The 25,230-nt window shown below is 42.5% G+C and overlaps 2 long non-coding RNA genes across 2 annotated transcripts in view; both read left to right on the top strand.

Moving 5' to 3' along the window:
- LOC109245343 (uncharacterized) overlaps positions 1-25,230 on the top strand; it is a 112,738-nt gene that overhangs the window by 22,041 nt on the left and 65,467 nt on the right. The gene's annotated exons all lie outside the window — the stretch shown is intronic.
- On the top strand, positions 22,238-23,707 carry LOC109245345 (uncharacterized). The gene is made up of 2 exons (XR_002070826.2): positions 22,238-23,290; positions 23,350-23,707. It is a non-coding gene; the product is annotated as an uncharacterized LOC109245345 (long non-coding RNA).

Below are 25,230 nucleotides of genomic sequence, written 5' to 3' on the forward strand. Positions count from 1 at the left end.
CACCCTGCTTAAGATTCTCTCTCTCCCTCCCTCTACTCCTCCCCAACTTGTGCACACACACATGTGCATGCATGCTCGCGCTCTCCCCACCCCCCCCCAAAAACAGTAATTGTTATTTCGACTGAGGACCTTTCCTTAAGGAAAAACTAGAAAGCTGGAATCTTCCCTTTATGCATGCCCTGGGGATTTCAATATTTCATTCCCTTGGTTTTCCTCTTACCTACCTCTTTGTTTCTTTGTTTGTTTCTTTCTTTTTTTTCCTTTCCTCCTTCCTTCCTTCCTTCTTTCTTCCCTTCCCTTCCCTTCCCTTCCCTTCCCTTCCCTTCCCTTCCCTTCCCTTCCCTTCCCTTCTCTTCTCTTCTCTTCTCTTCTCTTCTCTTCTCTTCTCTTCTCTTCTCTTCTCTTCTCTCTTTTTTTCTTTTCTCTCCTGACTCCTCCGTGCCTCACACTTCCCTTGCACATGATTTACACAACCTGATTCTTGTCATCTTTTATCCCTCATTCCTCTCTCCCTGGACCGCCCTTGCTCTCTCACTTCATGTATCACCTCTTTGAACTGGTTTCCCAAATGTGTATGACCAGCCCACGATACCAGTACGTAGCATTTGGATATTTTGTCAGTTAATTAGCTGGAAAATCCAGAATATATGGCTTCAGGTATGGTTTGACCCGGGGGCCCCCATGGTATAATGAAAGCCCTGGATTTTCTCATGTTTGCTCTGGCCTTCCCTGTGATTGGATCCATTGTCTGACAGCCAGGAGCTGAGCTAGAATCAACAGAGTGCTCATGCTTCTTTGCCTACCATACTACTGATGGAGAAGGGAGAGCCTCTGTCTCTTATTTCTGAAGGGAACCAGTTTTGCCACAGTGCACAGCTTAATATCTGGGCACTGCTTTATGGAAAGAAGTGTGAATGGATGCCGATGTGCAAAGCAGCAGAAATTCCCTGCAAATGTATCGCTTTTCCTCAAATTTATCACAACACAACCAAGAGTGTACTTAATTCCTCTGTTTTGACTTGGCTAATTCTATTGGGGCAGTTATCATTATCCATGATCCCATAGGTTCAAATGTTCAGTATACACATTTGTGTTCCCTTCTTGATGACGTCACTTGTGTTCCAGTTCGTAGATCCTAGAATACACTCCCACCTTGATGTTGATGCCTCACTGACTGGTCCCGTTCAGTATAAGACCTATCTGCTCTGTGCCGTGTTCTGTGGACATTAGGATCCACACTGAATTCATCTGCCCAACTCTTATAACAAGGATATTCATAGTATTCATGCATTTCTTATTCTATTCTGTTTTATATTATTATTTATCTCTACCTTATGTCCTTTCCTACTGTTACTGCCCAGTTGGACTTGGAATGCCTCAGAAGCATATCTCCTATTTCCCTGAGTCTTTCCACACTGTCTGGTGTAAGCTCTCTGTGGTATGGAGACTCAGTTAAAGCTCCTGTTGACTGGGAGAGACCGGACCCCATGGAAGCATGCTGGGGTAGGAGTCTCTGCAGTCAGCATGTACTTTGGGTCGGCCCAAGTCTTCACAGAGCCGCCCAATGATGTGCACTGTGGAATTGTGTGTCCACAGCATATGAAGAGATGTGATCTGGAAAATGTTCAGGGGTCAGATATGTTGGAGGAACGGCGTCTCAAACAAGGTTAGCATTTTCTTCACTATATGAGTTTTCAGATCCTTGATAGTGTAATATGTGTGTGAATCTGCATAAAAAGGGTTGTGATGGCTAGACTGTATACCCCCCAAATTCATATGTTAAAGTCCTGACCCCTTGTGGAACGTGACTGCACTTGGAGTAGGGTCTTTTCCCCCAAAATGTTTATTTATTTTTGAGAGAGAGAGAGAGAGAGAGAGAGAGAGCACACATGCCACAAGTAGGGGAGGAGGAGGTGGCAGAGAGAAAATCCCAAGCAGGTTCTGCTGTTGGCACAGAGCCTGATGCAGGGCTTGATCTCATGAATCATGAGATCATTACCTGAGCTTAAATCAAGAGTTGGTCATTTATTTTCATTTTTTCCCCATATTTATTTTTTTAAATTAAAATCCACGTTAACATCCAGTGTAATGATGATTTCAGGAGTAGAATTTAGTGACTCATCACTTACATATAGCACCCAGTTATGATAATACCCAGTTGAAATGCCCGTCACCGATTTAGCCCATCCCCCCACCCAACACCCCTCCAGCAACTCTCAGTTTATTATCTGTATTTAAGAGCCTTTTATTTAACAGCCTTTTGCCTCCCTCTCTGCTTTTACCTTATTTTTTCTTCCCTTCCCCTATGTTCATCTGTTTCGTTTCTTAACTTCCACATATGAGTGAAATCATATGATGTTTGTCTCTCTCTGATTGACTTATTTCACTTAGCATAATACACTCTAATTCTATCCATGTTGTTGCAAGTGGCAAGATTTCATTCTTTTTGATGGCTGAGTAATACTCCATTGTATGCTGATACCACGTCTTTATCCATTCATCAGCCAATGGACATTTGGGCTCTTCCTATAATTTGGCTATTGTTGACAGGGCTGCTATGAACAGTGGGGTACATATGCCCCTTCTAATCAGTATTTTTGTATCCTTTGGATAAATAGTAGTGCAATTGCTGGGTTGTACGGTGGTTCTATTTTTAATTTTTTGAGGAACCTCCATACTGTTTTCCAGAGTGGCGGCACCAGTGTGCATTCCCACCAGCAGTGCTAAAGGGTTCCTCTTTTTCCACATCTTCACCAACATCTGTTGTTTCCTGAGTTGTTCATTGTAGCTATTCTGCCAGATGTGAGGTGGCATCTCATTGTGGTTTTGATTTGTATTTCCCCGATGATGAGTGGCGTGGAGCATCTTTTCACGTGTCTGTTAGCCACCTGAATGTCTTCTCTGGAAAAGCGTCTATTCATGTCTTTTGCCCATTTCTCCACCGGATTATTTGTTTTGGGGTGTTGAGTTGGATAAGTTCTTTATAGATTTTGCATACTAACTCTTTATCTGCTAGGTCATTTGCAAATATCTTCTCCCATTCCATTGGTTTCCTTTTAGTTTGGCTGACTGTTTCCTTCACTGTGCAGAAACTTTTATCTTGATGAGGTCCTAGGAGTTCATTTTTGCTGTTGTTTCCCTTGCCTCAGGAGATGTGTCAAGTAAGAAGTTGCTGCAGCCAACGTCAAAGAAGTTGTTGCCTGTTCTCTCCTCTAGGATTTGGATGGTTTCCTGTCTTACGTTTAGGTCTTTCATCCATTTTGAGTTTATTTTTGGGTATGGTGTAAGAAAGTGGTCGAGGTTCATTCTTTTGTGTGTCACTGTCTGGTTTTCCCAACACCATTTGCCAAAGAGACTGTCTTTTTTTCCATTGGATATTCTTTGGTGCTTTGTCAAAGATTAGTTGGCCATATGTTTGTAGGTCCATTTGTGGGTTCTCTATTCTATTCCATTGATCTACTTGTCTGTTTTTGTGCCAGTACCATACTGTCTTGATGATTACAGCTTTGTAATACAGCTTGAAGTCCAAAATTGTGATGCCTCCAGAATTGTTTTTCTTTTTCAACATTGCTTTGGCTATTTGGGATCTTTTCTGCTTCCCTACAAATTTTAGAATTGTCTGCTCCAGCTCTGTGAGGAACACTGATGTTATTTCAATAGGGATTGCATTGAGTATGTAGATTGCTTTGGGTAGTATTGACATTTTAACAATATTTGTTCTTCCATTCTACAAGCATGGAACGTTTTTCCACTTCTTTGTGTCTTCAATTTCTAACATAAGCTTTCTATAGTTTTCAGAGTAGAGATCTTTTACCTCTTTGTTTAGGTTTATTCCTAGATATTGCCTGGTTTTGGTTGGCCATTTAACTGACTGAACCACCCAGGCACCCAGAGATAGGGTCTTTAAAGACACTATTAAGTTACATTGGGGTCATATGGAGGGCCCTAATCCAAAATGACCGGTGTCCTCATAAGAAGAGATTATGGCATAGACCTGCACAGAGAAAAGACCATGTGAAGACACTGGGATAATATGAAGAATATGGTTGGTAGACCCCAACCCTGCCTACACTTTGCTCTTGGACTTCTAGTCTCTCGAATTGTGAGAAAATCAATTTCTGTTGTTGAAGCCTCCAGTCTGGGGTACTTTGTTATGGCAGTCCTAGCAAACAAATACAGGGGTGTATTTTAGTGTGTTTTTCCAATGAACTTGACCATACAGTTCCTCTTTTGAACCAACAAAATTTCCTAAGGTGACATCTGCTGTCATTCCTTAGGCTGCAAGAGTTGTTGGCACTGCTGGGCATGGCAGATGCCTCCTAGGGACAGACTGACTGGTGCTGTGTGCTCTGCCCTTTACACACGTCCATACACTTGGGAGCTCTGCTGTGTCTCATACCCACATTCATGTTCTGATAAGCTGTAGAAAATGGTGGGTCCTAGTTTTGATCTTCATAAGCTATGGAAGACTCTGATTTCTACAACCACACAATCTTAGTTGGGAGTCTCTGGGAGTCAGAGATGGTGTTTACTATGTATGCTATAAAGTGGACACTTAATCCTGAAATTAGGAAGGAGATTTAGATAGGCATGCAATATATTTCTTTTTCAAAAAAGATCTGTATTAAAATCCTCGCTTTGAGTAGAAGTTTCTTTCTTTTCCTTGACCAATGTGTTGTCCTTCTGGAGCATACTGTCTCTTTTTTAGTGAAATGTTTGCCCTATGACATAATGGAAAGGTTGAATGACAAGGAGATAAGCTCTTTTCCTTCCTCATGAATATTTTCTGTTCACCAAGATTTCTCCTGGTTTCTTTCTTGTCGTTGTTGTTCTGTATTTCCCTATTTGCTAACAATAATGGTAGATTGGAGGATGGCCAATGAGACAGAAAAAAAAGACGGTGCTATTTATTTATCAGAATGTGTCAACGGATGTTTGAGAGTGGTGTCAATGTCGAGCACACATGGTAAGTAGTTTTTGTAAGACTTTCATGGAGGAACAGAGAGGCTCTTAAAAACGAAATAATCGTTGCTATTGGAAGTATAGCGAGAAGAGGTGGGACTCCTGGTTTTCTCTGGTCAATGCAGCACTTGTTCATAGGGTCAAACGAACTTCTCTAGAAAAGTCACAGCACAGGCTTCTCCGGAGAAGAGAGTCAGGTAAGGACTTTTACTCTCTTTTATAAGTGCACGGCTGCATATGTGTTTATGGACTCAATGGAAAATAGCACCTCCAGTGAGGATGTTGATGGTGGAGAGTGGGACCAGGGAAGTGGCTGTGGACACTGGGTTTGAAAGGTGGTCCCCCAGCCTTCTGGCGCTCATATGGGGTGACCGGGACTGACCAAACACAACTCAACACGGACGGTCTCTGGACGTCAGGAAATTAAGATGCATATCAAGGTTTGTATATCAGTCTTTTGAGGTCAGACTACTACACTGAGCTGGAGAATCACCGTTGGATGTTTGTTAAAATACAGATTCCAGAACTCTTCTCCCCAAGATTTGGATTCGTTACATTGGAGTCTGCATTTTTAGCGGGTGCCCAGGTTATTTTGACATAGTGAGTCTTCAGACCCAGCTTGGAAACAACTGGCCTAGAAGCTTCCATTCCTGGGCGGTGGATGGGCCCGGCTGTCTCTCTCCTGCAGAAGGGCTGCCGGGAAACCAGGCAGCCTGGCTGTGTTATTGAGATAATACTGCAAACGGAACCCAGATGAGTCATATGTAAACTTATTAAGTTCAAATGTTTTCATAAGCAACTTGTCCTTTCCAAAAATCAGGTTATAATAGATCTGAGAGGAAGTCTTTGGGTTTGCTTGTCAGAAGCGATACCAAATGTAGATTTGGGGACGTTGCCACCCGAGCAACGGATTCTGTCATCGTAAGAGCGCAAATCTTTTTGGCAATCAGATGACAATTACACTGGACTTCTCTTGTAGGGGCCCAGCTGCGTGTTAACACATATTTGTGGCCTCTTATTTGGAATGCAATAAGCTAGATGCCTATTAAAAGCCCTTCATTCACTTTAAAATGGTCTCAGGAGATTATTTCTTTCTGTCCCACAGAGTTTAGAGACTTGCCTGAGGAATGGGCCTCAATCTTTGCTAAATTAGCTCTTCAGGTATTATTCCTCAAGAAGGGGCATCTAAGTTGTTCACAAATGACAGAGTCCGTACTCGGTGGGTCCCTTATGTAATTTGCAGCCCTGTGTTTAACCTAATCCTAAAATGGCTTAGAGTTTATGCAAAACTAGTTTAGTACTGATCACTGCTGTACTCTCTTTCAAGCTGCTGATAAAATAATGTAAGAAAATTACAAAACTTTTCTTAAGGTTTCTTGCTGTTTCATTGGTCTTTAACACCTAGACAGGATTTTTTTTTTTTTTTTTATGGTTTTTAAAACCTCAACACGTATCTCAGGCCATGAGGGTTTCTCAAAGTCCAATTCGTAATGCTATTGCCAAAATCAAAGTGGGAGAGACATGTTTTTTGTCAAGTCAAAATCCAGTTTAAGTGATATAAAACAAGGCCGTTCTTCGGTTAAGCATGTATGTAAGTAGTGATGCAGGAATTAGATAATTTGGATGCTTCTCTATCTGTCATGGGAACTGAGAAGACACATACCCACTTTTATGTTGATGACATAATCTTAATATCACTTATTGGAACAGCTGTAAAACACTGATGAGCCTGTTGGCTGATTATTATCAGAAAGAATCACTATCAACTAAATGAAAACTGAAGTTGCCGTGGTTGGCCGAGATGTCTCAAGAGTTGAGCCGGATTTTGTCATAACTGGAGAGTTTTAAATGAAAAAGCAACTCATTTAATGTTAAAGAATGATAATGAATGAAGGTTTTGTCACATTAAAGAGTGTTTTTGTATTCTTGGGTCTACCTATGGGAGCTAATATTGTGGTGGGCTCATCAGAATTCTGAGCTATCGAAAATCAGAAATTCTCCTGGGGCCATGTTGGGATTTAAAAATTATTGAGGTAGCCAACCAGTAAGACTTAAGCTTAAAAAGTTTCAGACCAAAATCTTTTGTTTTCTTTTTTGACATAGAAATTTGGGAGTTGCACCCCAAAATCTATGGGCACTTGGCAGGTTAAAAGTCCAGTTTTTTGAAAGTCTTTGGCCCAACATCTAGGCCATTGGTTCTTAACTGGGGTTATTCTCCCTACCCCCAGGGACAGTGGACATTTTGCTTGTCACACCTGAGCAGAGGTACTACTGACATCTAGTGGGCATCTAGTAGGATACTAATCATGCTACAGTGCAGGGGACAGCGTTCTCTCTGCCCTACCCACCTCCCCCCCCACTCATGTCCTAGAGTTTATCCCCGCTCTGTGTCAATAATACCACAGTGGAGAATCCCTATTCTAGTCCATTGTGGGGCCACACTGGGTGTGGTTCTGGGCTGGCATCCCCTCCATGACTTACTGATAATGAAGACCTTGTCAGCGACGTTCACTCCAAAAGCGATTCAGAATTTGCCAAAAGGTCAACTGAGTTTTGATTTGAGTGGTATGGTCCAAGGAAAATTTTGCCCATTCACTCCGCTAGAGTCTCTAAAATCTTTCTCTGCATTGCATAGATGTTGAGAGAAAACAAGCAGACAAACTTAACATATGTGCATTTTATTATTAGTTTTCCAAATATTTCCTAATTGAGGTGATGAGATGATAAGCCCCTAGGATGGATTCAGTTAATGAAGGAAAACTGTAGAGTGCTCTCTGAGTCTCCTGTTGATGATGATGGTGGAAGGTTTTCTTATAGCTTTTTCTGTGGCGGTATTTAGGAAGACTTCATATGAGGAAGATTTCTGTGACTTTATACATCCCACATGTATAACTGTATGTATCCTACAAGCTAACAGTGTTGAGTTCCTGAGAGATACAGCACAAGGAAGATTCCAAGCCTGCTTTCCACATTTATTAAATCTCCCCAGGTGACACAGGAACCTCAGTGGCCTTCATAACCTGGACCAGACCCAGCCTCGAAGCTTTAGACCTTTACCTTTCCATCCCCAGGTGCTGGCCTGGCCCAGTGTCCAGACCCAAAGCTCTTCATAAGGGATCAGCACCCTGAGTCCCAAGTTTCATCTTCCAGAGAGAAGGCTGAGGAAGCTGGAAGTTTCTTTAACCCGCAGCTTGCTTCTGAAGATTCTGCGGCAGGCATTAGGTGAACATGAGGCCATAACAACCTCTCTGAGAGGCCTTTGTGCGGAGTTTGGGCTGAGGTGGTGAGTAGGGTGTGGGATGGAACCCACATTAGAGGTGGAGACATCCCTTACCTATCACTTTTTATATAAGCATGCCAGCAGTAGCATCATCCTGGAATATGGTACCTGGAAGATCAATTAATCTCTTTTCAGTGTACTTGGATAGTTCCTTCTACTAGGAAACCAATGTCAGCTAATAGAAAGCCAGTTGGAATGCATGGTTGTAGCAACTGATTAAACTCAGATGCCTGCCCCTTAATTGGTTTTGATCTGTTTTTTGTTTTCTGTTGTTGTTGTTGTTGTTTTAAACCTCGAATTTTTCTACATGATTTAATGATGTAAGACAACCTATCTAGTTGGGAGTGTGAGCAGGGTAGAAAGGATAAGTAAGTGTCAGGTAAAAAAAAGATATGAAATTTTTCGTTTGTTTTCTGAGAGAGGGTGCAAGTGAGTGAGGGGCAGAGAGAGAGAGAGAGAGAGAGACAGAGAGGGAGGGAGGGAGGGAGAGAAGGAGAGAGAAAAGCAGGGCTCACCCAAAGCGGGGCTTGTGCTCACCCGAATCGGGGCTTGGACTCATGAACTGTGAGATTATGGCCTTAGCCAAAATCAGATGCTTAACCAACAGAACCATCCAGGCCCCCAGTGTATGAAGTTTTAAAGTTAATGCCTTTTTAGTAACATGAAACTAACCAGGAACTTTTGCTAGCTGTGGTATGAATAAGGAAATCATGGATCATTTGTGTAATTTTTTTAGGGTGCGAGTGGTTCCCATGGATGTGAATGGCTTCCCCAGCGATACTTTCTTATCTGCCTTGCTCATCTCTCAGGGACTGGATGCGCTCTGCCATTCCTACTGTTAGTATTCTTCTCCCTTCTCCAATTCTACTTGTACCCTTGCCCAAGCTTCGATAATTTTAAGACCCACAAAGCCTTGAAATAGGTTAATTCCTTTGCAGAGAAGATTGGCTGTTGGTTGTCCCTACGCTTGTTACAAACAGCACTGCAGGAGAGCAGAAATCATGTTCAGGTCCTCAGTTTCTGAGATGACTGGTTTTAATGCTGCCAGTGTGGACTGGGTCCTCCTCTTTCTATCCTTAGCATCTTCTGCTGCACTGGAGCTTCTCTTTCCCTTAATTCTAGTTCTATCTGCCACAAGGAACCTTGGGGATTACCCATCCCCTCCCGTTGGATAATGGGACTAAGGCCCCCAAAGCATGAGGACCGTTGTAAATTCTTCTTGCGGTCTGATGCCCTTCCTATAATACTCTGCGGGACCAACTCCCAAAGCATTTGAAACTGAGTTCTGGCCATTGTTATTTCACAGAGCAAAGTCATAATAATTCAGGTGTCCTAAAGTTAGAATTTATGGTCACTTACCTTTAGTTAGCCAAAGTGTAATCTTGTGCCAGATATATAGAAAGGGTTTGCTAAGTCAGCATTTCCTACGGTGTGCTATTCTGTCAAATGCTGGAAAACACAGTTTTATCATCAAATAAACAACGTGTGGGAACCACTACATATTATGCCTAGCTCTTAAGAGATTCAAAATGTACATTATTGGTACATTATAGGCTCAGAGCATTCTTGCAGAGTTCGAATTTATGTATTTATTTAACTCCGTATTTCCCAAACGTGCTTAACCATAACTTCCTCTACCCCCTCTCTATCCTGCCCTCCACCCCTCCATATATATATAATCAGCTAATAACATTCTGGGAGTTACGATTCCCTGGAACACAGTTTGGGAAAAGATGTTCTGAGCAAAGACATGGGGGGACTCTCAGAGTCCCTGACACTGTAAAGTTATCTGGAAAACCGTATTTTGCCATTCTGCATGGAGTCAGCCTGCATTTTGCATCCGTCTCCACGTAATAGAACATCTACACGCATCCATTTTATCTGGATACTTTGAGGGCTCAGTATTTTTCTGGTCCATAATCTCTCTGATGGCACCAAGTTATAAACAACTGGCAAGACAATGTATTTTAACCACAAAATGAAACTGCAGTTCCTGCAAAAAAAGCCGGGATTTCATGAAGTCCATGAAAGTGATGTTGGAAAACAGCTCAAAGCTTATGGAAAGCCACCTACAAATGAAATTCCGTGAGAGTTAACCTACATAAGAGCCAAAGAAGAAAAACTCAGGAAGAATGAAGACTAGACGGATCTTCCCAGCAAAAAAAGTTCTGAATCTCCAATGAATTCGAGAGGCTGCAGGCAAAATCCATCATTCCATTAAATATGTTTTTGCAAGATGACCTTCTTCATATTCATGCTTTGGAACTCAAATGCAAAATAAAGGGTATCAGAGAATTTTATCAGAAATTTAGTAAAATTGGTCTGCTCAAGGGTCATTTGCTGTTTATCCTAAAAATTCATGCCTTACTAGTTTACCTCCAAAATGAAGTCTTCAAAGCTATCACCTTCATCATCATTGACCACTGAGTTTTGGCCACTGCATTTACTTTAAGTGCCCCTTTCCCCCTGGTATTAACTATCCTCAAGGGAGAACGGTGGGTTTTGAGAAATAGTACTTCAGAGGACAAGTGGTTTTAGGGACTCTCAGACGTTCCGTATGTTACCTGGGGATGTTGCTGATTTAAAATGGGTATTATTTTTTTTTAAATTTTTTTGTGTATTTATTTTTGAGAGAAAGAGAGAGAGATAACATGAGCAGAGGAGGGGCAGAGAGAGAGAGAGGGAGACACAGAATCTGACGCAGGTTCCAGGCTCTGAGCTGTCAGCACAGAGCCCGACGCGGGGCTCGAACTCACAGACCGTGAGATCATGACCTGAGCCGAAGTCGGCCGCCTAACCGACTGAGCCACCCAGGCACCCCTAAAATGGGTATTATTGAATGCCGAGGCAGCTCCACTGAGTAGGTGTTGTGTGGTGATGGTGAGCATGGGCCTCATGGGAGTCAGACGGTGGCATTCAAGGCCCAATTTCATCCCCTGCTGCTTCTGTGACCTCGGACGCTGTTCTTAGTCTCTCTGAGCCTCAGTTTTCTCTCTGAGATGGAACAGGAAAAGCACTCGCCGGATGGGAGCATAGTGAGGATTTAAGGAATCACCTGCATTGGTTTCCTAGAGCTACCATAGCAAAGTGCTGCCAACTGCGTGGCTAAAACAGCGGAAATCACTTTCTCCCAGTTCTGGAAGCTGGAAGTCTAAGATCAAGGGGGCAGCAGGACTGCTCCCTTCTGAGGGCTGTGAGAAGTCCGTGAAGCCAGGCTTCTCTCCCAGCTTCTGATAGCGTTGGCGAGTAGATGGTGTTCCCGGTCTCTTCAGACCATCTTCTTCCTGTGCACATGAATCTCTGTGCCTCGATTTCCCCTTGTATAAGGGCACCATTCATATTGGATTAGGACTCACACCAATGACCTCATCTTAGCTTGATTACCCCTGTGAAAACTCCACATAAGGTCACATTCTGAGATGCAGAGGGTTCAGAGGCCAATGTATCTTTTTTGGAGGATACAGGTCAAACTGTAATAATGTTTAGGAGGAGGTGTTAATAACACAACACGTGGTAAGCCTTCATCAAATTTGAATAATGATTCTTGGGTTCATCCACATGAAATTGCTGATATTGACCATTTTGCCCTATAAAAAATGCAGATATAATATAATTAACCTTTTTTTGCTTTCCTTTACTTCCCGTGGTCTCCGGCTAGACGCTCTTTGTCCTTGACACAGATCCCTGCTTTGGGCAACCGGCAAGAGGCAGGCTCTGCTAACCGCAGAAGGAGAGAGTGCTGGACTGACTCCTTTTGCCACTTGCATTCAGAGGCATTCATCTGTCTCGGCTCTGGAATTTCTTCTCAAATCTTTACCTCCTGAATGTAATAGATGTACCATGAAGCTTACCTGTCAGGCCCCCCCACTTGTAAGGGATCTTTCCAAGGCCCTGGGAGAGGCTCCCCAACATGTATGTGTTTTTGTAAAATTTGCAGAAATAACATATTTCATCCCGGCCAGATTAAGATCACCATCTCTTTGCTCTCCAACTTCTGTCACGCTTTCCCTCATCTTGGGTAGCACTAGGGTGGCCCTGAAGAAATTTTTAAAAATAAAACTTAATTTTGTTAGAGCGCCTTTGGTTCACAATAAAATTGAGCCCCAAGTGCAGGGATTTCCCATATACCCTCTGCTGCTGCCCGTGCACAGCCTCCCCCACTGTCCCTCATGAGTGGGACGCTTGTTACAACCAGTGACTATGTCAACATATCCAAACCCACAGTTTACATTAGGGTTTACTCTTGGCGTTGTACCTTCTCTGGGTTTGGACAAATGGATAATGACATGTATCCGCCATTATAGTATCATACAGAATAACTGTGCCTTAATAATACTCTGTATGCCACCTGTTCTTCCCTCCCTTCTCCCGACACCTGCCGACCACCGACCTTTTTCCTTTTGGCACAGTTTTACCTTTCGCAGAAGGTCATATGGTTGGAGTCATACAGTATATAGTCTTTTCAGATAGGTTCTTTCTCTTAGTAATACGCATTTAGGGTTCCTCCATGGCCTTCATGGCATGATAGTTGGCTTCTTTTTCAAACCGAGTACATTCCAACGTCTGGAGGTACCACAGCTTCTTTCTCCAGTCACCTACGGAGGGCATCATGATTGCTCCCACGTTTTGACAGCTATGAACAAAACTGCTATAAAGCCCTGGGCAGTCTTGAGGTAACTTGAAGGAAAGGAGACGGGAGCGCATGTACAGTGGGATTCGTGGGATTCACGTCTATGAGTTGCGGTCACGCCACGTGTCACCAAGCACTCTTAGCTATCCTGGTGTAGGAATGTGCCAGGTCGTGGCCCGGATGTGCCGGGGTGGACATCACCCAGCCATAGGACTGTGTTCTCCTTCCCTGCTTCCCGAAGTGTGTGGCTCGGGGGGGAGAAACCAGATTTGAAACGTATGGAGTCAGAGGCCAGTTAGTGAAAATTTCATCAGATGTATGACCTTGTAAGTGGAGGAGTTGGTTCTTATCAACACCTCGTCAAATGGAAGTTCTCTCTGTCAGGAATATATCTGTTAAGGCAGCACCTTCCTATCAACTCTGCTAGAGGAAAGATCGAACTATCATTCTCTATGTAGAATACATATAACCTTTTTGTCTTGTGAAGAGGTGCTCAAAGAACATCCAGCCCCCCCCCCCAAAAAAAAAGTGAAGGAAAAAGAAAGTATTATAGAGTTATGAGAGTTATTTGGCTTAAAAAAAATATGGTTTTGTTGGATTTTCATCCTTGGTATTTGTCAGATTAAATTACATAATTTGTTGAGATTTCTTTTCTCAGTTATATATTAAATATGCTTACATAGAAAATTTTAATTTTGTATTCTTTTTTCTTAAAGAGGGACTCAGACTGTGGAGCCTTCTAGTCTGCTGAGCCTAGATCCTTCTGTGTCCCTGGGCTCCTTTATCTTAAGATCTAGCTGCTTTTTGTGTGGCATCTGAACAACTCTTTTTATTACATCTGGGCCATTTTAATACCCAACAATAAAGCAAATATTAATTTTAATATGCTCTTGACTTACAGAGAAAGTAAAGGCAACTGTATATAAATTTGTGTGTCTTTGTATGAATGGAGGGATCTGTATGAATGGAAAGATGGAGAAATAATCTTTTATCATATAATTTTACAAATGTTGCTGTTATGCTCGTGGAACAATTAAACAATGCTTCATAATTCTGTAAAACTCCTATATTTTCTTGATGTTAAGATAAATCCTTGATCTTTTATCACAACATAGGTGAGGTCTACTTTTAACTAGGGAATATCTGACTCTGGTTAACTATATTTTAATTTATTTAATATAAACTCTCTATACCTGCTTTTCAACTTACTCATAAAATGTTGAAAAAGATCATATAAATAATGACGTGGTTTTGTCTGTGGAGGATGCTGTTAGGACTGGCCCTAGTTCACAGCTAGTAGAGAGATGGTATACATTTCTAAGTAGCTCTGTTCCCCAAGCCCCACTTTTGTTGTCATTTATTTGTTACTTGAGATTCAATTTGGTTATTTTACTTGAGCTGAACACATTTTGGCCTCATTTAGGGGGGCAGCCTTAGCTGCAGATAGATGAAAATTTGCATATTTTCGTTCTAGAAAGAGACACAATAAAGGATTTTGGATATTTATGTGGCTAGTTAAAGTTTCTTTTAATGTTTATTTCTGACAGGAGTGTGAGCGGGGGAGGGGCAGAGAGAGAGAGGGAGACACAGAATCCCAAGCAGGCTCCAGGCTCCGAGCTGTCAGCACAGAGCCCGACGTGGGGCTCGAACTCACAAACCGTGAGCTCATGACCTGAACCGAAGTTGGAAGCCTGACTGACTGAGCCGCCCAGGCACCCCATTGTGTGGGGTGTGCCTAGAAAAAGGCTGGGCTCCCTTTTAGTTCTGTTAGTTTCCTGAGTATTACTGAACGTGTGCAGCCAGCCTTTGTTGCCAGCAGCAAAGGGACCGCTGCTGGTTTGCATCAGTCTGTGTCAGGACATTGAAACCTTTGCTCCCATTCTTCTTTCCAGAGTGGAATGCATATGGTGTCCACGTTGTATCTCATGCCTTTACCGTAAGAGATGTCGACATTATACAGAGCCAGTGAGGATTGCAAATCCGAAGACTCCTGAAACACATTTTCTGGCATTGCCTTCAATTGTGCAAATCTTACAGAGTTGTCCTTAAATTATGCAAATTGTGTTATAAAAAGGAAACAACATAAGAAGAACTATGTCGGTGTCACATCAAAATGACTATAATGCCATATAAAAGAAAAACGGCTTTTAAATTTGATTTCATTCACTCATTATTGGCAACATGCTTTGAGGTACAGAGAACTTCTCTAGTCACACAGGCCTAGCTGGAGTTCTAACCCACAAAACGTGGCGGGTCCCAAACATCCCTCAGGGGTGGTAAGCAAATCATTAATGTTTTCAATTCTCAGCTCCTTCCTGAGCCACTGCTGTATGTTTGGCATGGTTTCCAGCCCTACAGAGGCAGTGGTCAGTGTGGCACAGAAGTCCCTGTTCTCAGAAGGTTTCTCTTTTAGCGTGATGGGAAATAAACCAGTGAACAAATGCGTGTGTCACACAGGCATCACACAAGCAGGGTGAGGGAGCGGAGACTGAGGGAGACGGTACTTTAGGGACAGCTCTCCAAGAAGGCTTCTGGGAGGTGGTGACATTGGAGTAAGGAATCTACATGCAGGAAGAGAGGACGTCATGTATGTTTCTAAGAGAAGAGTTTTCCAGATGGAGAGAACGTCAAATGTCTTGAGGTGGGAACAAGCAGGGTCGTTTAAGGAACAGCAAAGGGCTGGCGTGACCAAATGGAGTGTCGGGGCTGGTGATGTAGGCGGAGAGGAAGCCGGGGAGGGGAAAGGTGCGATTTATTTGGTTTTCAGTTTAAAAAGACGGCCTGCTGTCCTCTGGAGAGGATGTCCTATGAAGAGGACACGACTGGGAACGGTGTTTATTCGTTAGTGTTTGCAGATAAACCATCCCAAGATGTGACAGTTTAAGGCAATAGCCATGTATTTTGGCTCCCAAGACTGGGCGATAATAATGTGGGCTGAACTTTGCAGGTCGTCTCCTCTGTGCTGAAACCTTTCAGATCAGAAGGGCAAGGTATTCATGAATGTTGTGTGGGTAGAGAGGCATAATGCGGGAGCTGGTACTTGACTCTCTCAGACAGATGTGGCGGGTGTGGACAGTGTGGTGAGGGCCTTTGGGAGGAGGGGGAAGCATGAAGAAAGAAGCTGAGGGGTGAATGCACATGGTGTGTTGGTCATAGGGTGGGAAACCAGTCCAACTGGAGATGATGAATCTCGGCCAGTGCTGCATAGGTGGGAGGGTGTGGCCAGGCTTTGGAGACACTGGACAGCAAGAAGATTTAGTTCTGAAGTCAGAGGAAATAGCCACAGAAGGCTTTTGACTATGAGAGCCACATAGAAGATGAAGGGGAACCTTGCCATTGTGCTTGATGATGGGGACTGGGTGGGGACTAGGAACTTCCCCCGCCGCTGGGAAGCCTGGCACTGAGAGAGCCCCCCTCCCAGGAGTGATCACCATGGAGTTGGGAAGAAGATAGGCAAGCTAACTGGTAAAGTGAGGCGGAAGGACTTGCCGATGCTGGATGAGAGAGGGAGGGGAGGGGTTCACAAGAGGTGATCCTGTGGCATTCCCGAAAGTGTGTTCTCTGTTCCATAGTATAATGCTATGTACTGCTGTTCTCATATCATCATGATGGTCAAATACAAAGAAATGACTCTAGGGTGTTCAAGAAGGAAGAGATTTAATACAGGGAATACTTAGCTTTTAGAGAGACGGGAGGTTGTAGGCGTCTCCAGGAACCATCAGAGGCAGCTGCCTCCAGCACAGAAAGTTTAAAAAGAGAGAAAAACATCCCTGTCTTGCCAAAGCCCTCACTCACCACGCCCCGCCCGTCAGAGGAGCACTACCATGATGACGGTTTCTCTGGTGCTTCCCAAAGCATGGATGAGTGCTCCTCCTGGGTAGAATCTGGCTGGGAGTCCTGCAGGCAGAGATTCTGGAATTGTAGGTATTAGATTTCCAGCTCTGAAACTCGGGGGGATGAGGGCAACAGAGACCGATTCATGTGGGTCATTCCTTCCTTCCTTTCAATTCCAGTTGCAATTCCTGCAGAGAGCCTTGCCATATTTTGTAAGATTTCTTTTAGCAGAGTTTGGTCAAAATCCACTTTGGCACTTCCATCGAAGTTGCAAAGAAGAATTTAATTCTAAAGACCATTCAGCGGTGTTTCTTATTGTTTCCTCTTACGGAGCAAGGCTGGATAGAAAATTTGGTGAAATAGCTTATTGGGTTGGAGGTAGACTCATTTGTACCTGCCCTATATGTGTTTTCAGCATGTACATTTGTGTATCTATACATCTCTCTCTATATATATTTTTATATATTGATTGAAATAGAGATACTGATTTTTAACTTGCTAGCTGATTGAATTTCAGACTCTCCTGCTATGGACTGTAACATCAGAACGTACAGAGACGGAGAGGCGTTGCTCAAAAATATTTTTATAGAGCTCTACAGGCCAGCTTTCCTAATTTTTTTCTCCTTAAAGCTTTGGTGGAACAAGAAAGGAAGAATTAATAAAGGAGAACAGAGACTAAGAAAAGTTAGAAAGAAGGCTCATCAGAAACCAAGAGTGAGAGGTAGATTTCTGGGGCGCCTTCTTGAATCTTCATTGCTATTAAGTGTGTCGAGAATGCTCAGTGGTCATTCTCACACCGTCTCCCCCACCTTGATTTTTCTATCCCTTCATTTTACAAATGTTTATTAGGGGGCCTATTGTATGCCCAATATTGTGTTAGAATTGGAAGTTGAAAATCTAGTCTTAACTCTCAAAACCTCAATTTAATGCGAGGGAGTAGATATATTGATACATAATTACCATACAGTGTGAGCCTCGCATAGCAGGACCACAAATTTACAAATATTTCAGGAGGGTAAACTTAGCTTCTCTGTGTTCTATTAGTGTCTTCTCTGTAAGTCACCATGATGGTTAACTTTATGTGTCAACTTGACTGGGCTATAGGATGGATGCCCAGAACATTATTAAACCATTATTTCTAGGTGTGTCTGTGAAGGGTGTTTCTGGATGAGATTTGAACCGGTGAACTGAATAAAGCAGATGGCCCCTCCAGTGTGAGTGGGTATCATCCAATCCTTTAAGGGCCAGAATAGATCAAAATGCAGAGGAAAGGAAGGGCAGCTGGGTGGCTCAGTAGGTTAAGGTCTATGCTGTCAGCGGGGAGCCTGCTTGGAATTCTCTTTCTTCCTCTCTGCCCCTCCCCCACTTGTTCTCTCCCTCCCTCTCTCTCTCTCTCTCTCTCTCTCTCTCTCTCTGTCTCTCTAAATAAATAAACTTAAAAAAATTCAGAGGAAGGGTTTGCTCTCTTTCCACTTGAGCTGAGATCATCATTTTCTCCTGCCCTTGGACATCAGGGCTCCTGGTTCTCAGGCTTTTAGACTCAGAACAGGACTTATGTTGGTCCTTGGTTCTCAGCCTTTTGGTCTGGGACTGAATAACTTCACCGGCTTTCCTGGTTCTCCAGCTTGCAGGTGGCAGGTTCTGAGACATCTTGCCCTCCATCATCGTGTGAGCCAGTTCCTATAATAAATCTCTTGTATCTACTTACCTACCTACCTATGTATCTACTTATCTACCTATCATCTGTCTGTCTATAATATATCTATCAATTATCTATCTATCTATCTATCTATCTATCTATCTATCTATCATCTATCTATCTATCATCTATCCGTCATCTGTCTGTCCATCTATCATCTGTCTATCTATCATCTATCTATCTATCTACCTACCTACCTACCTACCTACCTATCTATCATCTATCCGTCATCTGTCTGTCCATCTATCATCTATCTATCTATCTATCTATCTATCTATCTATCTATCTATCATCTATCTTATTGGTTCTGTTTCTCTAGAGAACCATGACTAATAAAGGCCCCATCCAACTCGATCTGTGTTTGTGTCTGTGTGTCTCTATGTGTTTTAGACTCTAACGGGCCAGTTATCTCAGTCTAGCTAGTTAATTTCGTTACTAAATTAAATAGTAAACTAAATACAAAATACTACCAGTTAGGTAAATTGTCTCACTTTCTTCTAGCATAAATAATCTCTTACGAGTAATTTAATTCCTTTTCAGTTATATGTTTAACCTTTTTGCTTTCTTCCCCCCATTGCCACCCATTCTAAAATGGCATGAGCACATGGTTGCTGGTGGTGGGGAAGAGAAATGGCTCATAGGCTTCTGTACTGGTCCCTCTGTGGTCCTTTATGTCACCTGGCCTCTTCATGTACTATCTTCTCTCTGGGACAGATGTTACTTTGGCCCGGTGCTCTTCCCTCAATGACAGGGCTCCTCCTCAGTGCTCCCCGGCGTTTCCCCCAGGCCTTGGCAATGTAGTGACTTTCCCCCAACTTTCCCACATTACCACCCGCCCCCTCCCACCCCCCCATCTCCTCACCTTGCTAAGAAGCACCATCAGCAGCTACCTTCCATTTCCTGATGGGGCAGGTGGGAGCTTCTTCTGCCTAGAGAGGTAGAGGGAACCATGGAGGTAACCACTCAGGTTCTCTTTCCTTTACCATGGCGTGTACCATTTTTACTCAGTGCAGATACCCCACATTGCTAGCGGGCTAGCCTGCCAAGCATTTCCTCTTCCATTTTTATTCCAAATAGAAACTGGGGCACAAAGCCCATCTCTTTTATTTTTTTTCTCAACCTAAGCCTTCAATCCACAGGTGAGAAGCCATAATCTGTATATTTTACCAATTGTACCCTGTCTTCCTCCAGTTTTTCTTTTTCTTTCTATCCTTTGCTAGGCTGGAAAGGTCAGGATTTCCATTTCTTCTTATCCCTGGAAAGGACATCCTCGTTGACATATGCTCATTCTTGCCATGGGAAATAAGTTTTATTGGCCTGACTTCAATGGTAGATGGTAGGCAGGGAGAAAACGAGGTTTACCACGGTTTACCAATATGTGTACAAAGGCACACATCTTGTGAATACTGAATCACCATCTCTGTGGTACATGCTATCTGGGAGAATCAGTGGGAGCTTCACAGAACAAGTAATTCTTTATTTTTTTTTTTAATATTGATTTTTGAGACAGTGCAAGCAGGGGACAGAAGATCTGAAGTGAGCTCTTCGCTGACAGCAGTGAGCCTGATGTGGGGCTTGAACTCATGAACTGTGAGATCATGACCTGAACCAAAGTTGGATGCTCAACCAACGGAGCCACCTAGGTACCCTCAGAACAAGTAATTCTTAAATTGGGACTTGAGGAATAAGCTAGAATTTTCTAAGTAGACCAGCATAGGAAGAGCATTCCAGGATAAAGCACAAATATTTTCAAAGTCCTAGAAGTACACAAGTTTGATAAGCTCAGAAAAAGAGTTTTTGGTCTCTGTTATTTCAGAAAGTCCTGGACAAGAGTCGGTTTTTGTTGTTGAGAGTAAACCAGGCAGCACAAATGAGCTGAAAATCAAAATGTGTGGCTCCAATTTAAGACAGACTCTGAACTTGTGCATGCCTCTTTCTTCTCCCCAAAAGTTGCCTTTCAAATGACAATAAAGGGATAGCAACAGCAACGATAATGATAATAATACAGAAACAAATGACAAAAATGTAGGAATTGCCTTTTATGACCTGACCCTTTATATTTTTAAATTATAGTTCCTGGAGTGAAATCTGAGGGAAAAAAAAAATCACATGTAACACCTGAACCCATAAAACATTGAAGAGAAAACATAGGCAATAAGCTCCCTGACATAGGTCCTGGGGATGACTTTTTGAATCTGTCACCAAAACTAACAGCAACAAAAGCAAAAATAAACAAGTGGGGCCACATCAAACTATAAAGCTTTTGCACAGCAAAAGAAGCCATCAACCAAATAAAAAGGCAACTTACTGAATGGGAGAAAATATTTGCAAGTCATTATGTCTGACGAAGGGTTAATATTGAAAATATATAAAGAATGCATATAACTCAATAATAACAACAAAAATAATCTAATTAAAAATGGGCAGAAAGTCTAAATAGATACTTTTCTAAGGAAGTAAGATAGATGGACAACAAGTATGTGAAAAGATGCTCACATCATTAATCATCGGGGAAATACAAATTAAAATCACAATGATATAGTACCTCACACCTATTAGAATGGCTATTATAATAAAGAAAAGAAAGGCAAGTTAGGGGTGCCCGGGTGGCTCAGTCAGTTAAGCATCAAGACTCTTGATTTTAGCTCAGGTCATGATCTCACAATTCGTGAGATCAAACCCCACGTCGGGCTCTGTGCCCGATAGCATGGAGCTTGCTTGGGATTCTCTCTCTTCCTCTCTCTCTGCCCCTCCTGTGCACTCTCTCTGTCTCTCTCTCTCTCAAAATAAATAAATTTAAAAAAACAAAAGGTAAAAAGTTTGGGCTTTGAAATTCTACAGAACTAGGTTAGAATTCTAGCACTGCACATAGTAAAGAAAAAAATCATAAATAGTAAAAGAGTGAGTGAGTTTTCCTTGGAAGAAAGAGAATACCCCTGAGAGCCCTTTGGCATCCACTACTCTCTTGCTTATTCCCCCCAGCCAGAAGATGGGTAGTTTGACTTCTAGGGTCTCAGTTTCTGCAGTTCTGCCCTCACCTCTCTTCCCGGCCAGAAATACCCTGCTAATCATTTATTCTCCAAATACTGCTTTTGTATATTTTATTTTTGAAAGAAATTTTTTTCATGTTTATTTATTTTTGAGAGAAAGACAGAGTGTGAGTGGAGGAGGGGCAGAGAGAGAGGGGAACATAGAATCTGAAACAGGTTCCAGGCTTGGAGCTGTCAGCACAGAGCCCGATGTGGGGCTAGAACTCGTGAACCATGAGATCAGGACCTGAGCCGAAGTTGGACACTTAACCGACCGAGTCACCCAGGTGCCACTGTGTATTTTATTTGTAACATAACCTTCAGTCCTGTACTGTCTCTGCTCTTCTGAACCCTGAAGTCTCTTCTGGCCCCATAGTTCCACTATCTGACCTATCCTGGACTTTCAGCCATACCTCACTTTCCCTCTCCTTCCTGTTTCTACCTCTTTCAACCCAGAGTTGCTGAAGAGTGTCACCAAAATGTGTTGATTGAGTCTCCTGAGAGTTCTTTTGCTACATCATACAGAAAGTGGGAGTGTTCTTTTTCCCTAGCTAAATTCTTTTTCTCAAACTCTCAACCCAATGCCCCTCAAGCTTCCATGGAAAATGGCCTTGACTCAACTTTAATGTGAAGAGTGTTCCCATTTATTTATTTTTTAAGTTTATTTATGTATTTTGAGAGAGAGCATGCATGCAAGCAGGGGAGGGGCAGAGAGAGACAGAGAGAGAGAGAGAGAAATAGAGAGAGAGAGAATCCTAAGCAGGCTCTGAGCTGTCAGCCCAGAGCCCCACGTGGGGCTCAGACTTATGAATTGTGAGATCATGACCTGAGCCGAAACCAAGAGTCAGATGCTTAACTGATTGAGCCACTGAGGCACTCCAAGAGTGTTTCCATTTACATTTGGCTCCCTCAACATCTTTCCTCTCCAGCACTTGTCTGTATTTTCTCCTGTCCTTTCCTGTGTCAAGGGAAGAAACTGCCGTTCACTCTTACACCCTCCTGTACCCAAGCTGTGGGTTGAATTCCCTTCTACCTTCTAGCACAGCTGGCACCATCAGTGTTCTGCACTTTTAACCCCTTTCCTCAACCTCTCTCTTGCCAGGGCCTGTTCTTTGTCTTTATATATATTAAGATTTCCCAGTCGTAAATCTTCCCTGTACTCTGCCATCTCCTTGAGCAACTCTTCTAAATTCCCCTTCTTTCTGCCTCCAGAATTCTTGAATGACTGGCCAACTCTTCCTGTTCCTTATCCTGTGCTTCTTCTAACCCTTAAACATTGGCTTTGCCTCCAATCGTCTATTGGTATTTCTTTCTTGAAGGCCATGAATGAACTTGACTTTCCGTATCTACGATCTTTTCTCAGGTATAATTTCCCCAGACCTTGTTTTAGCATTGGATATTGTTAATTAGCCTTTCCAGTTTTAAATCCTCTCTGCTCTTTGTTTCCGTGGCAACTCATTTTATATGTTCTCCCCTTTTTGTTTTCTTTCTTCTTTTTTTCTTTTCTCTTCTTCCCCAAATGAGCACATCTGTTTATGATGATGATGATGATGATGTTACTAGTATTGCCATGATTATTATTACTAATATATTTTCCTTGAGCCCTAAATATCCACCAGACACCCCTCCAGGTGCTTTCCATATGTTAGCATAGTTAATAACGACCACAACCCTTGGTGACTACCATTATTCCCCTTTTACAGATGAGGATACTAAGGCGTGGAGAGGTTAAAAAAAAAAAGCCAGGCATTCTGACTCTGAAGTCCAAGTTCTGGACCATTTTGATAACCTTTTGTACTCACCGTGACGTTTTCCAGGCTATCTCCTCTCCTTCTAGGCTTTGGCTCTCACTCTAGGTGAGTGTCACTCTATTTAATAGACTCTAGGTGACTCTCACTCTATTTAATACTCCTAGGTGTATGGTGAGCATCTGTACCTTTTTTTTTTTCTCTCTAGCCTCACACTATGACCTCGACAGTGCAGCTTTGACACCCATGTCCCATCAAGACTGTGTATTGCCTCCCCCAACAGTTTCACCGACCTGACATCATTACATTTGTTAACAGTCCCACCTGCTTCTAAACTTGTCATTGTCACTGATGTTTCTGCAGGTAATCACACCTGTAAATTCATCTCATCAACATTGCTGCCTCTGCTGACATCATCAACTTCATGCTCAGTGTTCTTCTCCTTCTAGTGGCCTCTAGGCCAGTTTACCACTCACAAGAAAGCAAGATTGATGATGTCTGAATAAAATATATAGTTGCTCTTGAGTGGGCTCTTTGGCCAATTTCTCTGTGTTTGATATGTCACCAAAGGGTTGCTCCCATTTTAACATCCCTTTTACTCAACTCTGTGTCCGTGGGCAAGAGCCTTAGCCAGGCCAGGTCTTAAACATAAATGTTTACAACTTTGGAAAATAATCTCCCATTTGCCTCCACAAAAAGGTGCCAACAGCTCCGTGAGTTGGCTTCCAAACCCTCTTGAAACGAACGGATTTTGTGTGACTGATAGAAGACTGAGACAAAATGTCTTCCCATGAGATGGAGTTGGCTGTATGCCAGGCTGGAAGAGCAGACCCCGTTGAGGGGGAACCATGGAAGTTGGTCTTCATGATAAGTCCTCTCGACAGTGTGCTGAACCCTGACTTTGGCCTGTTGGTTCAGCTCTTGTTCTCATACCTAGTTGTGCCCGGGGCACTGTATCTTGGATTTCCCTCCCCATCCTTACCATTGTGGCACATGAGTCTCCTTCTCTAGATTCTTAACCCTAAGGTTTCTTTTCTCAATGATCTAGTCTAGTGTATAGAGTACTGTAGTGTATACACTAGACAGAGTGCTCCCTCAGAGCCTGGGGAACCTGGGGGATCCCATCTAGCCCCTGCCTTCTCTCTACGCAGCTCTTGAAGAGGCCTTGGTAGGTGTGAAAGGACATGAGTGTGGAGGAATTATTTACGTGGAGTCCTTGGTGTGGGGTTTCCTTCCTTGGTGTCCTTGGGTAAAGCTCTCAATCCCCTGGAACCTTGGTTTCCTCGTGTTTATGACTTGTCTAGTAAATAACACTTGCCTTACCTATCCATACCTTAAAGGATCTTATAGGTAAAGTCTTTTTTTTAGAGGATAATATTAAAAAGGGGGGAAATTCCTGCAAAACTAGGAAAGGTTTTGCAAATTTTAAATGCTGCATTTGGATTAAAAGAACTTTCCCAAATTTAATCAATATTTAATAAATGAATAGGTCTCTATAATTATTTGTCGCTACTTCTTTCCCATCGTGGCTCCTTCAGTAAACAATTCCAAAGGTTACTGTTTTAGGCAAAAACACTATAAATGTGCATAACAAATCTCATTCTTTCTAATGTGAAATGGGTACACACTAGGGCATATTTTGTGTTATAACTGTGGGATGCTTTGAAAGTGTAACATTGACTGAAAAATACAGGTTCTTATTTTTGTTTTATATTTGTTCTTATTTTTCATGTTCTACATCTGAGAGCTACAAGAAAAAATGCCCCAAGACCAAGGTAATGGGGGCTCGTTTATGTATTCAGCCCTTTATGCCCTGCAATATAATTCAATTGCTTGAATGTATTTTGCATGATTTTCCCATAGAGCATGCTGTATTTAATAGCATCTGGCACATCTCGGAGAGCCCCATTGCATATCATGAGATGTTTAAATTGTATTGAATACTTTATAAAAGCAATTTCCATTCTGTTGTGTTCTTTTTGCAGATGGTGATCTGAAACAGTTAACAGTGATAATACTCTTTACTTTCTTATTTGTGACTTATCACT

Source organism: Panthera pardus, unplaced genomic scaffold, assembly GCF_024362965.1.
Source record: "Panthera pardus isolate Hobbes unplaced genomic scaffold, ASM2436296v1 HiC_scaffold_17, whole genome shotgun sequence".
Taxonomy (NCBI): Eukaryota; Metazoa; Chordata; class Mammalia; order Carnivora; family Felidae; genus Panthera; species Panthera pardus.